The sequence below is a fragment of the Jaculus jaculus genome, chromosome 6, assembly GCF_020740685.1.
Source record: "Jaculus jaculus isolate mJacJac1 chromosome 6, mJacJac1.mat.Y.cur, whole genome shotgun sequence".
NCBI lineage: Eukaryota > Metazoa > Chordata > Mammalia > Rodentia > Dipodidae > Jaculus > Jaculus jaculus.
The window spans coordinates 153932333-153946105 of NC_059107.1; the positions used below are offsets into that span (position 1 = coordinate 153932333).

The 13773-nt window shown below is 48.7% G+C and overlaps 1 pseudogene; it reads right to left on the reverse strand.

Annotated features, from left to right (window-relative positions):
- Nucleotides 1-11339: 11339 nt before the first annotated feature.
- On the reverse strand, nucleotides 11340-12081 carry LOC123461707 (annotated as a pseudogene).
- Nucleotides 12082-13773: the final 1692 nt, after the last annotated feature.

Below are 13773 nucleotides of genomic sequence, written 5' to 3' on the forward strand. Positions count from 1 at the left end.
TGGACTATGTCAAAAAGGATTTCAGGGGCTGGAGAGATGGCTTAGCAGTTAAGACATTTGCCTTCAAAGCCAAAGGACCCTGATTAGATTCCCCAGGACCGCATGCATCTGGAGTTTGTTTGCAGTCGTTGGAGGCTCTGGTGCACCCATTCTCTCTTCTCTCTCTCAAATAAAGAATTTCAGGGGCTGGAGAGATGGCGTAGCGGTTAAGCACTTGCCTGTGAAGCCTAAGGACCCCGGTTCGAGGCTTGCTTCCCCAGGTCCCACGTTAGCCAGATGCACAAGGGGGCGCATGCGTCTGGAGTTCGTTTGCAGAGGCTGGAAGCCCTGGCGCGCCCATTCTCTCTCTCTCCCTCTATCTGTCTTTCTCTCTGTGTCTGTCGCTCTCAAATAAATAAATAAAAAATTAAAAAAAAAAAAAAGAATTTCAGAATGAGGCAGCATGAAGCAGAATGGAAATTTCTTTTCTTTCTGCCTTTTCTCTCTTTCTTTTGTCCTGTTTTGTTATTTTTCAAGTAGGGTCTCACTGTATAATCCAGGCTGGCCTTGAACTCTTAGTGATTCTCCTACCTCTGCCTCTGCTATGCTGAGAATGAAGATGTGCACCAGCATGTCCAACCTGGAGCTTCTTTTTTTTTTTTTTTAATTTTTTTGTTCATTTTTATTTAGTTAGTTGAGAGTGACAGAGAAAGAGGGAAAGAAAGAGAGAATGGGCACACCAGGGCCTCCAGACACTGAAAACGAACTTCAGATGTGTGCGCCCCCTTGTGCATCTGGCTAACGTGGGTCCTGGGGAATCGAGCCTCGAACCAGGGTCCTTAGGCTTCACAGGCAAGCGCTTAACCACTAAAGCCATCTCTCCAGCCCGCAACCTGGAGCTTCTTAAGAAGAGGTGTTCCTCCCCTCTCAGGTAGGGTCTCACTCCAACCCAGGCTGACCTGGAACTCACTTTGTATCTCCAGACTGACTTCAAACTCACAGTGATCCTCCTCCCTCAGCCTCCCCAGTGCCGGGATTAAAGACATGCTTCACCAGGCCTGAATAAGAAGTTTTTAAAAAAGCTTTTTATTGGGTTGGAGGGATAGCTTAGCGGTTAAGGCATTTTCCTGCAAAGCCAAAGGACCCAGGTTCAATTCCCCAGGACCCACATCAGCCAGATGCACAAGGGGGTGCATGTGTCTGGAGTTCATTTGCAGTGGCTAGAGGCCCTGGTGTGCCCATTCTCTCTCTCCTCTCTCCCTTCCTCCCTCTCTCTCTCTCTCTCTCTCTCTCTGTGAAATAAATAAACAAAAGTAAAATATTTTAAAAATCTTTTTATTTATGTATTTGCAAGCAAGAGAGAGAGAGAGAGAGAGCGCCAGGACTTCTTGTCACTGCAAATGAACTCCAGATGTACCACTTTGTGCATTTGACTTTACTGAGGAATTGAACCCAGGCCCCCAGGCTTTATATACTTGAACTGCTGAGCCATCTCCTTCTCCCAAAAATAGATTTATTTTATTTTATTTTAAATATTTAATTAATTTATTTATTTGAGGGAGAGAGAGAGGCAGACAGGGAGAGAGAATGGGTGAGCCAGGGCCTCTAGCCACTGTAAATGAACTCCAGATGCATGTGATACTTTGTGCATTTGGCTTTATGTGGGTACTGAAGAACTGAACCTGGGTCCTTTTGCTTTACAGGGAAGTGCCTTAAACACTAAGCCATCTCTCTAGCCCTCCAAAAGAGATTTGTTTTTAAATTTAAATTTTATTTTATTTATTTGAGAGGCAGGAAGAGGCAGAGAAAGAACGAGTGCACCAGGGGCTTCAGCCCCTGCAAATGAATGACAGACAAATGTGCCACCATGTGCATCTGGCTTATGTGGGTTCTGGGGACTCAAACCTAGGTCCGTAAGCCTCAAAGGCAAACGCCTTAACTGCTAAGCCTTCCCTCCAGTCCAAGAGGAGATTTTTAACATACATTTTAACATGGGGGTTAATGTAAAGATTGGCACTCAGGGACAGGAGGAAACACACCTGTGTATCCAGCTTGGTGGCCCACACCTTTAATCCCAAAACTCTGAAAACTTAGGTAGGAGGATCACTGGGAGTTTGAGGCCAGCCTGAGACTAATTCCAGGTCAAAAAAAAACCAAACAAACAAACAAAAAAAACACTACATGGGCTTCTCAAGACAGAGTTTTGCTTGAAGATCTTAATGATAGCCAGCCATATATAGATTTTTGGTGGCTTCTCGATGCGAAGGGGCTTTTTTCCTGTCATTTTCAGTAAATGAGATCACAGGGAGATCCTGAGGGGCTCTGGACAGAACTACAATCTGAGAAGGTGAAACCAGGGCTCCCAAAGGTTGCACAAGGGGCTGGGGATAAGGCAGTTTGTTAACTGTATATGGAGTTTATAGTCTTGTCTGTGAGGTTCTCTGAAAATTGCAGGTTTACAGCTGGGAAAGGACAAGGCCATACTTAGTTATATATACTTAGGCCTTAAACATAATTCCTTGCTATTTTAACATTCTTATTTGAAATATCTGCATATAAAAGGAATATTGTCTTTCTCTTTTTAAATTTTTTATTCATTTTATTTTATTTTTGAGGTAGGGTCTTGTTCTAGCCCAGGCTGACCTGGAATTCCCTATGTAGTCTCAGGGTGGTCTCAAACTCACAGTGGTCCTCCTACTTCAGCCACCCAAGTGCTAGGATTAAAGGCGTGTTCCACCACACCTAGCCAAAGGAATATTGTCTCTATGCAGGTAGCATTCACAACAAATTTCATTAATTGTCCTGGGACTCTTGCCTGGAAGAGGCTTCAATTACACTCTAGATTCAATTACACTTCCTATATCCCCGGAATGTTCCCTGTCTTTCTGTTCTGACTCAGCTGTGAGGGTCAGGCTGCCTGGTCCTGGGGAGCCCTGGGAAGGGAGTCCAGCTGCAAATGCAGTGGACTTTGCCCAGGGTCCTTATCTTTGTGGACGTCTTCAGAATTTCCTTCTGAGTTTCTTCAAGACCATCCCACGCCAGGGTCAGAGGACAGGATATGCAAGGACTTCACAGACCACAAACTATAAACAACCATGCTCTTCGGCTTTGAGATTTTATTCCTGTCACTTCTTGAGGCCAGAACCCTGTCCTTACTCCAGCTGTGTCTGAGTCCACCCAGTAAGGGCCTGATGCACAGGAGAATGAATGAATGAGTGAGTGAATGAAGGAGGGTTTGGATACGTTATACCATCTACTGCAAGAAAGTATTGACAAGGGACTATAGCATACCACAGGCTGGGCTTGAGAAAATCACAAGCAACAAGACAGGGTTTTTACTCTTAAGAGCTGTTAATGGGCGGGGGAGATTGCTCAGTGGTCAAAGGCACTTGCTTAGAAAACCAGCCAGCCTGGCAACATGCATCTGGAGTTCCTTGGCAGTGGCAGGAGGCTCCGGCGAGCCCATTCTCTCTCTCCCTCTCCCTCCCTCTCTTTCTCTGATAGCAAATAAATAATAAAAATATTAAAAAAGAAGGTCATTGCTCAGGCCCTTGGTTTCCCACCAGGAATAGATAGTAAAACCATATTGTTGAAGATTCCACATACTTGGGCTGCAAGGCCACTGAAAAATCCTGCTGGAACTGAGGTGAAAACTCCTCCATGTAGACCAGCTGACAGAAAGCTGGAAGAAGCCATTCTGCCTGAAGTTCAATGGGAAAGAGAAAAATCACCAGTGAAGATACTCAACAGTGGACACTGCAAGCCTTATATTTGGCCAGCCAGGCCAAATGAGCCAACAGGTGCAATAGTGGCATGTCTGTCATGGTGGAAACCAACTGCCTTCTAATTGGACTGGAGGCCCGCTCCATGGGAGGGAATACAACCCTGATACCAAATAGTTAAAACAGGGGTAGTCATGAGCTTTAGGGGTGTAACGTCTGCTGCTGTCTGGCTAAATGTATATACTATGCTTATCAAACTGCCCAGTAAGCACTTCTCTTAATGTTCATACCCTTATATTAATGCTATTCTCACTTTTGGTAGAGAATCTTCTCTTTTCAGATGGCAGTGACCTTGGGATGACTCAGAAGGCACCATGGTGCTGGGAAGAAGTGACCGGAGTGCTCAGTAATATTTGTAATATTTCTATCACACCTTCCAAGGCTCAGAGTTTAATGTGGAGGAGGTGGTGGAATGTAAGAGCCAAAGGAAGGGTAGGACTTCTTACAATGTGCTCCCTCAAGACACAAAATGACCTGGATATCCATGACCTCACAGTGTCTGACACTACCTACACAAGACCATCTTAAGAGGAGGGAAAGGAGCCTAGCGTGGTGGCGCACGCCTTTAATCCCAGCACTCCCGAGGCAGAGGTAGGAGGATTGCCGTGAGTTCGAGGCCACCCTGAGACTCCCTAGTGAATTCCAGGTCAGCCTGGGCTAGACTGAGACCCTACCTCGAAAAGCAAAAAAAAAAAAAAAAAAAAAAAAAAGTAAAAAAAACACATAACATCAAAATAAAAGAGACTGGTTGAGATAGGGAGGGGATATGATGGAGAATGGAGATTCAAAGGGGAAAGTGGGGGGAGGGAGGATATTACCATAGGATCTTGTTTATAATCATGGAAGTTGTTAATAAAAATTTGAAAAAAATATTAAAAAGAAGGGGGAGGAGAAGAAGTAGAAGGAAGCTAGCTAAACACCAGCATTCATATTGCTATCTCTCTCTCTCTTTCTCTCTGCTTCCTGACTGTGGATTGAATGTGACCGGCTATCTTTAACTCCTGCTACTGTGACTTCTGGCCAGGAAATGTGAGCCAAACCATGGCCCTCCTTCCCTAACGCATTTTGTCCCAGCAATGAGAAAAGCAACTGATTCAGGTACTCTCTGAAGAGGGTGCTGAGCAGAGGGCCAAAAGGCCACTGTGGGCACCTTGTTGCTCCCCGGTGAGGAGTGAGTCCTGAGCAAATTGTTTCTGCGCCCAGTGCTTATTTCTTCACCCTTACATGGGAAGACAGGACGTGCCCACCCAGCCTCTGGGTTGTGTGAGGATCAAATCGCATTATCCCAGGAACTGTGGCGCGCACTGAGCTGTGGAAGGCCGTGGCCCTGGGTGGTCGGGGTGAGTGGGCAAGGTAATCCGCCACCAAGTACGGAATAAAGGCAGCCACGATGACCTGCTAGCGCCCCAGGAGGACAGGGGACAGACGCCTGAGCTGAGCGTGCTCACCCGGCCTGCCCAGGGTCTTCTTATGCCCTGGTCCTCACTTGCCATGGTGACCCCATGGCCTTATGCCTCTTGTTTTCTCTCAAGCACCTCATATTCCCTGCCCCTACCCTGCTTAAAAGCAGGCCTGGGACTGGAGAGATGCCTTAGCAGTTGAGGTGCTTGCCTGCGAAGCCTAAGAACTCATGTTTTGAATCTTCAGGTCCCACGTAGCCAAACACACAGTGACACAGCATGCAATGTCACACACGCGTCACAAGGGGGCGCACACATCTGGAGTTTGTTCACAGCAGCTGCACACCCATTCTCTCTCTCTCTCAAAAAAAAAAAAAAAAAGCAGGCCTGTAGTCCTAATACTGGCCTTGCACTGTCCTTCCTCACACTTCACCTGGCTTCATCTCTCTCATCAGTGATAGGTGCAATCACAGGTGTAAATGGGGGGTGACTGGCTTCTGCAGTGCCAGCTGTCACCTTCCCCGAGCTCGAGCTCACTGTTTAGGTGACCGTCAGCTGAGGCCACCACACAAATGCAACCCCATACCCCATGTCCACACACTCCCCTCACCATCCGCTCCGTAAGGGTGGAGTGTTAGAACCCGGGCTGGGCATTCTGGACAGAGGAGGAGGAATCAGGCCAGGCTTACTCTGGACAGCTTTGGAGCTACAGCCTAGACGCCCAGGGGAAACCCCCAGAAGTTTGCTAACAATCTAGAACGTCTGTAGCCTGAGGGGGTCAGATGCCAGTGCTCAGGGTGGCCCTGTGCAGTTCTGAGGGGGGCTGTCTCTAGGAGCTGGGAGCCTGGGAGGGGTGTCTGGTTATCACTTCATGCCCCTCTGGGCCTTCCCTGTGCTCATCATGAAGAGAGTCCATCCAATCCCTCTCAACCAGGAATGCCGAGCATTTCTTAACGCCACTAAGAAGGAAGGGGCGGAGGCCTCCTCTCCCAGGCTCCAGAAGGGTCCAAATTGTTTGCTAAAACCACAGCCCTGGACAGGTCCCAAGGCACCAAGGGGACTTGGGAGCTGGGCAGGGATTCTGGGTCTGATGACTGCTGGGGGGAAATCTTTAAGAGACAACTTATCCATTGGCATAGCTGGATACAGCTGAGGCGAGGAAAGAATTCTGTCTCCCTGGCCCTGGTGTGGGTGGACAGTCCTAGGGCCCAGGCCCCTTCTCTTCCAGCTCCTCTTACCTCCTCACCCCAGGGTTTCACTGGTCACAAGCTCCTTCAGGCACCTCTGTGGATGGCCCCGGGCTCTGATGGGTCACTCACTCACTGGCTATTTCCCGAGCACCAGGGGCTGGGCTGGCTAGGTGTATAGTCATCTGGGAAGACTGACTTCCATTAAGGGGCTTGGGCAGTGTTTTTGTCCTCCGCAGAGTCCCCAGAGCTAAGCCCAGTCTCAGGGCTGGTCATATGATGGCTTTTCCAGCAGCTCTGGGCCCACTCTCTTCCCCAGAGACCTCACCCAGGGTCCCAGGTTCTATCTAAGTCTTGCCCCTGCCCTTCCGGTCCTGAGTCCTGTGTTTGCTCAGCTGCCTGGGGGTAGAGAGCCTACACTTCAACACCGCTGGCCGATCGCCAAGGTCAGTAGGGCCCGCCTGCTATCCCTGGAGACATGCTTGCAACGCAGGCCCCGACCCAAGATCCCCAGACCTTCTGGACTATTCTTGGGCTGTCTTCCTTTTGCCCAGCATGACCATGCTCTGAGTGGCCTCGCAAATACAAACTACAGAGGACAACTGCCTGGGGGGCTGAGTGCCAGTCAGGCTTCGAGCCGGGTAAACAAGGCCACCAGGTCACACCGAGACAGAGAGGGGCAGGGTAGGATGGTGGTAGAGGAACAGACAGAGACCGAGGTGGACAGTGGATACAGTGCAAGGAGTTGTAGCATCTGATGGCACGCAGGGCCGGCTGGGGGAGTCCAGAGTGTGGAGGCTATGCTTCCAGGCTTGGGTGGAAGGTGCCGACCACCTCTGGAATTAACCCCCGCATTCAGATCCCGTGCTAACATCTGCAAAACCCCTCTGCTCTGTGAAGGTGATACATTCACAGGTTTCAGGGTCTTAGAGCCGTCACTGTGCCTGCTCCCAGGGGCTTTCTCGTCCATTCATTCATTCATTCCTTCATTTGTTTTCTTGTTTTCTTTTTTCTTTTGGTTTTTTGAGGTAGGGTCTCACTCTAGCCCAGGCTAACCTAGAATTCACTATGTAGTCTCAGGGTGGCCTTGAACTCAGAGATCCTCCTTACTTCTGCCTCCAGTGTGCTGGGATTAAAGGTATATGCCACCACGTCCAGCTTTCTCTTTTTCTTTCCCTTTCTTTCTTTCTTTCTTTCTTTCTTTCTTTCTTTCTTTCTTTCTTTCTTTCCCTCTCTCTCTCTCTCTTTCTTTCTTTTTCTCTTTCTTTCTTTCAAAAGAAAGAATGAGCTTGAGAAAGGGAGAGAGACAGAGAGAGAACATGCACCAAGGACCCCTTGCCACTGCAAACAAACTCCAGACACATTTACCACTTTGTGTATCTGGCTTTACATGGTTACTGGGGAATTGAACCCACTCCAACAGGCTTTGCAAGCAAGTACCCTTAACCAGTGAGCCATCTCTCTAGCCCCTGCTCATTAATTAATGCACAATTTGCCTGCCCAGCTGGGCTTGTGCTGAGGGCTGGGAAAGCAGAGGGAGCCATGATAGCCCTGTCCCTGCGGGATTCGGAATAGCCACAGAAATAGGACATTGTGATACAAATTACAGCGACCTAGGGAAGTTAGGGTCAGAGGACCTTAGTAACATGGAGGGGTAAAGAGCTAAGACGGTTTGGCTGTGTGGAGGAAAAAAAAAAAAAAACACTTAAAGCGCCTCCCGTAGGCCTGGGGCACCCAACCATGGGGAGCCTCTTCTCTCAGGGTCCTCCTCCCGCCTCTCATTGGCAGTGGGGAGGGAACGGGTGAGATGGAAAACAAACACTGGCATGGGGGGTGGAAAATTCACAAGGCGTCTTTAAGAAAACAAGGAGGGCCTGAAGGCGTTTTGGAGCGGGCCTCCACCTTGGCTCCTGGACCACCCCACTCCCAATCACCAGCCTCTGACAACTGGGCCTCAGTGGGTTTGAGAAGAGCTGGGTTCTGGCTAGACCAGACCGAGGGCCTTTGACCAGTTATTCACTGGGGAGAGATGCCCAGTCATGCTTTCCCTGCCCACGCCCATGGGCACACCAGAGGGGGCCCTGGGCCCTTCTCCAGCAGGATGGTAGTCCTGCTTCTCAAGATTCCCTCACCTTAGTTAGTTCCTGCTTTATTTTTTATTCTTATTTATTTATTTGAGAGCGACAGAAAGAGAAAGAGGCAGATAGATAGAGAATGGGCACGCCAGGGCCTCCCCAGCCTCTGCAAACGACCTTCAGATGCATGCACCACCTTGTGCATCTGGCTTATGTGGGGAATTGAGCCTCAAACCAGGGTCCTTAGGCTTCACAGGCAAGCGCTTAACCGCTAAGCCACCTCTCTAGCCCCCTTTTCTGCTTTTTGTTTTGCATGGGGTGTGTGGATCCATGCAGCCCCCCCCCCCCCCCCCCCCCCCCCCGCGTGAGCTTGCCTATGGTGGAGCGGAACATAAGGTGTCTCACTGCATCACTCTTCTGCCGCTTCTGTTGTGTTTGGTTGGTTCTGGTTTTTCGAGGTACGGTTTCGCTCTAGCCCAGGCTGACTTGGAATTCACTATGGAGTCTCAGGGTGGCCTTGAGCTCACAGCGATCCTCCTACCTCAGCCTCCTGAGTGCTGGGATTAAAGGCATGCGCCACCGCGCCTCTTCTACCTGTTCTTGCTTGAGCTGAGCTGAAGTCACTTAGTCACTTACTGATCCCAGCGCTTTTTTTTTTTTTTTTTTTTTTTTTGAGAGTTCTGGCCATTCTTGGGTCTCTGCTCCCCTCCTGGGCCAGGATTACAGATGCGCTTGGCCACCCAGCTGTTGTGTGAGCTGTGGGCGAGGCTCTCAGGCCTCCTCCTATCCTCACGCTTCCACAGGACATGCTCTTAACCACTGAGCCATCTCTCCAACCAACCGCCCCCCCCCCGAAAAAAAAAACAAAACATTTTATTTTATTTTATTTTTATTAGACAGAGAGAGAGAGAGAGAGAGAATGAATGGACATGTCAGGGCCTCTAGCCCCTGCAAATGAACTTCAGATGCATGTGTCACTTTGTGCATCCAGCTTTCCATGAGTACTGCGGAATCAAACTGGGGTCCTTTGGCTTTGCCAGTAAGTGCCTTAACCACTAAGCAATCTCTCCAGTCTTTCTTTTTTTTAAAAAAAATATTTATTTATTTTATTTATTTATTTGAGAGAGAGAGAGAAGAGAGAGAAGCATAGAGAGAGAGAGAGAGAGAGAGAGAGAGAGAGCAAGAGAATGGGCACACCAGGGCCTCCAGCCACTGCAAACGAACTCCAGATATATGTGCCACCTTGTGCATCTGGCTTACATGGGTCCTGGGGAATCAAAACTAGATCCTTTGGCTTTGCAGGCAAGAGCCTTAACCACTAAGCCATCTCCCCAGCCCCCCTTTCTTTTTTTCTTTTGAGACAGGGTTTCATTTTATAGTCCAGGCTGGCCTGGAACTCACTATATAGCCCAGGATAGGCTTGAACTCGTGGCCATCCTCCTGCCTCAGCCTCCCAAGTGTTGGAATTATACATGGGAGCCATGTCTGCACCCTCTGACATCTTGTTTAATTTGTGGTGCTGAAAGTGGAACCCAGCACCTTGCACACACTCAGCAAGTGCTCTACCCCTGAGCTCCATCCTCAGCTCCAAGGTCTTTCCAATTTAGCTTCTCCCCTCAACCTCTGTGTCTTTAACCTGCTACCATCCAGGCTGTCTGGAAAGAGCCAGGGCAATCTAGAAGAGCAGACTCTGGGTTCCACTCTGACTCCATCTGGAAAAGCTGAGCAACCTGGGGCATAGCTCATTTCTTCTCCTGTTCGAATAGTTTCCTTCCCCATCTCCTGAACGCTGTTACAAAACTGCTCATACTTTCTGCTTACAATTGGCCACAACTTCTGCCCCTGGTAGCGTCACCTGCATCAGCCTGACCCTCCTCAAGGTCCCCAGAAACTCAGAGGAAGGGGGGGTGACCCATGGTAGGAATAGCATAAATATTCCCTTTTCTTCCTCCAGCCAATACACATAGTCAGTCTATGGCCATGGCGCTCAAACCTAGTCAGATCGTTTCTCATTTTACTGCTGGATCAAGTGACACTCAGAGAGGTTGAATCATTGCCCAAGGTCACACAATATTGGATATGGTCTTTATTATTTTTTATTTCTTATTTTGGTTTTCCAAGGTAGGGTCTCACTCTAGCCCAGGCTGACCTAGAATTCACTATGTAGTCTTAGGGTGGCCTTGAACTCATGGGATCCTCCTACCTCTGCCTCCCGAGTGCTGGGACTAAAGGCGTGTGCCACCATGCCTGGTTCTTTCTTTCTTTGTTTTTGAAAAAAATATTTTTATTTATTTGGGAGAGGGAGAGATAGAGAAAGAATGAAAATTGGTATACCAGGGCCTCCTGCTGCTGCAAATGAACTCCAGACACATGTGCTGTCTTATGCATCTGGTTTTTCATGGGTACTAGGGGATTAAACCCCAGCCGACAAGCTTTGCAAGCAAGTAACTTTAACCTCTGAGCCACCTCTTCAGCCCATCTTTTTTTTTGCGTTTTCAAAGGATTTATTAAAGAGTGTTCTTAGGAAACAATCGCTTTTGATTTGTCATTTTAAAAAGCTAATTTAGCTGGGCATGGTGGCGCACGCCTTTAATTCCAGCACTCTGGGGACAGAGGTAGGAGAATTGCCGTGAGTTCGAAGCCACCCTGAGACTACATAGGGAATTCCAGGTCAGCCTGAGCTAGAGTGAGACCCTACCTTAGAAAAAAAACAAACAAACAACTAATTTGTTTATGCTGTATGTACAATAAAGGTAATGTAAGAGAGCAGAGTTACAGGCCACCTTCTGCTGCAGTTTTCTCTGTGGTAGAGCAGTATGGACTTTCTTGCGAGGTAAGAATAAATTAAAACGAGTCTCTTCTATGCCTCTCTTCCAAAGACGAGGAGTCACAAGGAGTGAAGAGCCATCCTCCTATTCATTCTGTGGTGTTGGGGCCCGTACTTTTACCATCACAGGCTACAGTTTTCACTTCATCCACCTTAATAAGTTCCATCATGGGCTGGAGAGATGGCTTAGCGGTTAAGCGCTTGCCTGTGAAGCCTAAGGACCCGGTTCGAGGCTCGGTTCCCCAGGTCCCATGTTAGCCAGACGCACAAGGGGGCACACGCGTCTGGAGTTCGTTTGCAGAGGCTGGAAACCCTGGCGCGCCCATTCTCTCTCTCTCCCTCTATCTGTCTTTCTCTCTGTGTCTGTCACTCTCAAATAAATAAATAAATAAATTAAAAAAAAAAGTTCCATCACTTCTCTGAGTTCAACATCATTCAATACGAAAGTCCATACATGATCGCAGAATCTGTATGTTCTTTTTGTTTTTGTTTTTTGTTTTCCGAGGTAGGGTCTCACTCTAGCCCATGCTGACCTGCAATTCACTATGGAGTCTCAGGGTGGCCTTGAACTCACGGCAATCCTCCTACCTCTGCCTCCCGCGTGCTGGGATGAAAGGCGTGCGCCACCACGGCCAGGCTCTGTACGTTCTTAGAGAGCCCCTGACATAGACTCTGTTCCTGACTGTCTGGGCCAGGGCTGCATTCACAGCCTTATCAGAACTTGAAGGGCAAGTTGAGGGGTGATCTGCTGAGACTGTGTGAGCTCAGCGAGGCTCTCTTGAAGGCTGTTCCCCAAAGTGGTATTTCTGTACAACTGATATGCCATGGCTTAGGAGGCAGGAATTGCTTTGTTCAGGCTGGCATTGATGTCCTGTGGGAGGCGCGTCCCTCCGTGGGGCGCTCACGCAAAGGCCCCTGAGAGCCCTGAGGGAGGCACCCACCTCGCCAAGCCTCTCACTCTGCCCCCACTGCCACAGAAACCCCAGCCCATCTTTAAAAAAAAAAAAATATATATATATATGTATATATATATATATACACACACACACACACACATATATGGTATATATATATTGGGAGAAAAAGAGGCAGACAGAGAATAGGTGTGCCAGGGCCTCTAGCCACTGCAAATGAACTCCAGGCATATGAGCCACCTTGTACATCTGGACTTTCGTGGGTATTGGGGAACTTAGCCTTTGGCTTTGTAGGTTAGTGCCTTAACCACTATGACATCTCTCCAGAACTCTTTCTTTCTTTTTTTTTTTTTTTTTGCTTTTTGAGGTAGGGTCTCACTGTAGCCCAGGCTGACCTGGAATTCACTATGTAGTCTCAGGCTGGCCTCAAACTCACAGTGATCCCCCTACCTTTGCCTCCCAAGTACTGGAAGTAAAGGTGTGCGCCACCACGCCTGGCCTTGATCCGGTTTTTCTACCTGACTTCTACTTGTTCTGAAATGTCTTAGTGTGGGCAAGCACAGGGGGCTCATTGGAAAGAAAGCCAAATTACCAGGTGATTGGCCAGAGGAGGGGACCGGGGTAGAGGTCCTATGGAAGGTCCAGTGAGGAGGGACCAGCAAGGCTTTAGTCTTCATCCTGTGAACCACAGGGACTGGAAGTGTTCCTGCTTTGGGTCCTCATAACACCAAAAGGGTCATGGCTTGTCACAAGTATTCAGTTTCCTCATCTGAGAAATGGGCATTTTGTCTCAGGGTAAGGGCTGGTAACCCTGGTGGAAAACTTTGAGACTTGGAGCTAAAATACATTTGGGTGTCTCAGCTCCACCGCTTCCTGGTTTGGGGCTTTTGGCAAATAAAGAGATGATTAACTCTTCTGAGCCCCTGGAGTCTAGCTCAACAGGGGAGTGAGACTGACCAGGTCATCTTTACAGGGCTCTGGGAGGCTCAGAAGGGATAAGCCTGGAGATCCCATGGCATAGTGGGAGCCCCTGCAGCGGAAGCTGCTGCTATGATTGCTGTTGCTCCTGTTACCCCCGAGGCCAGCCGTCCAGAGGGAAACCTGGCTCCAAGCAACCATGGCCAGCGGCTGCAGCCCTGCCTCCTGCACAGAGCTTGGAGCCCAGGGTCTTTGCACTGCCCGCAGCAGAGCAGGCTGCGCCCACTCCGGCCTGATCACTGGCTGTCTCGTCTCCAGGGTGTCCCTTCTCTCTGAGCCTCACAGGACTCTAAGGGCTTCTCGTTTACTTTCTCTTTTTCTTTTTACTTATATCTAATTTAATTTATTTTTTTGTTTTTTGAGGTAGGGTCTCACTGTAGCCGAGGCCGATCTTGAACTCACTACATAGTCTCAAGGTAATCCTTCTACCTCTGCCTCTCAAATTCTGGGATTAAAGGCATGTGCCACCACACTCAGCTTATTTTTTGAAATTATTTTTGAAATTTTATTTATCGGGATGGAGAGATGGCTTAGCAGTTAAAGCATATCCCTACAAAGCCAGAGAATCCCAGTTTGACTCTCCAGGACCCATGTAAGCCAGATGCACAAAGGGGCGCATACGTCTGGAGCT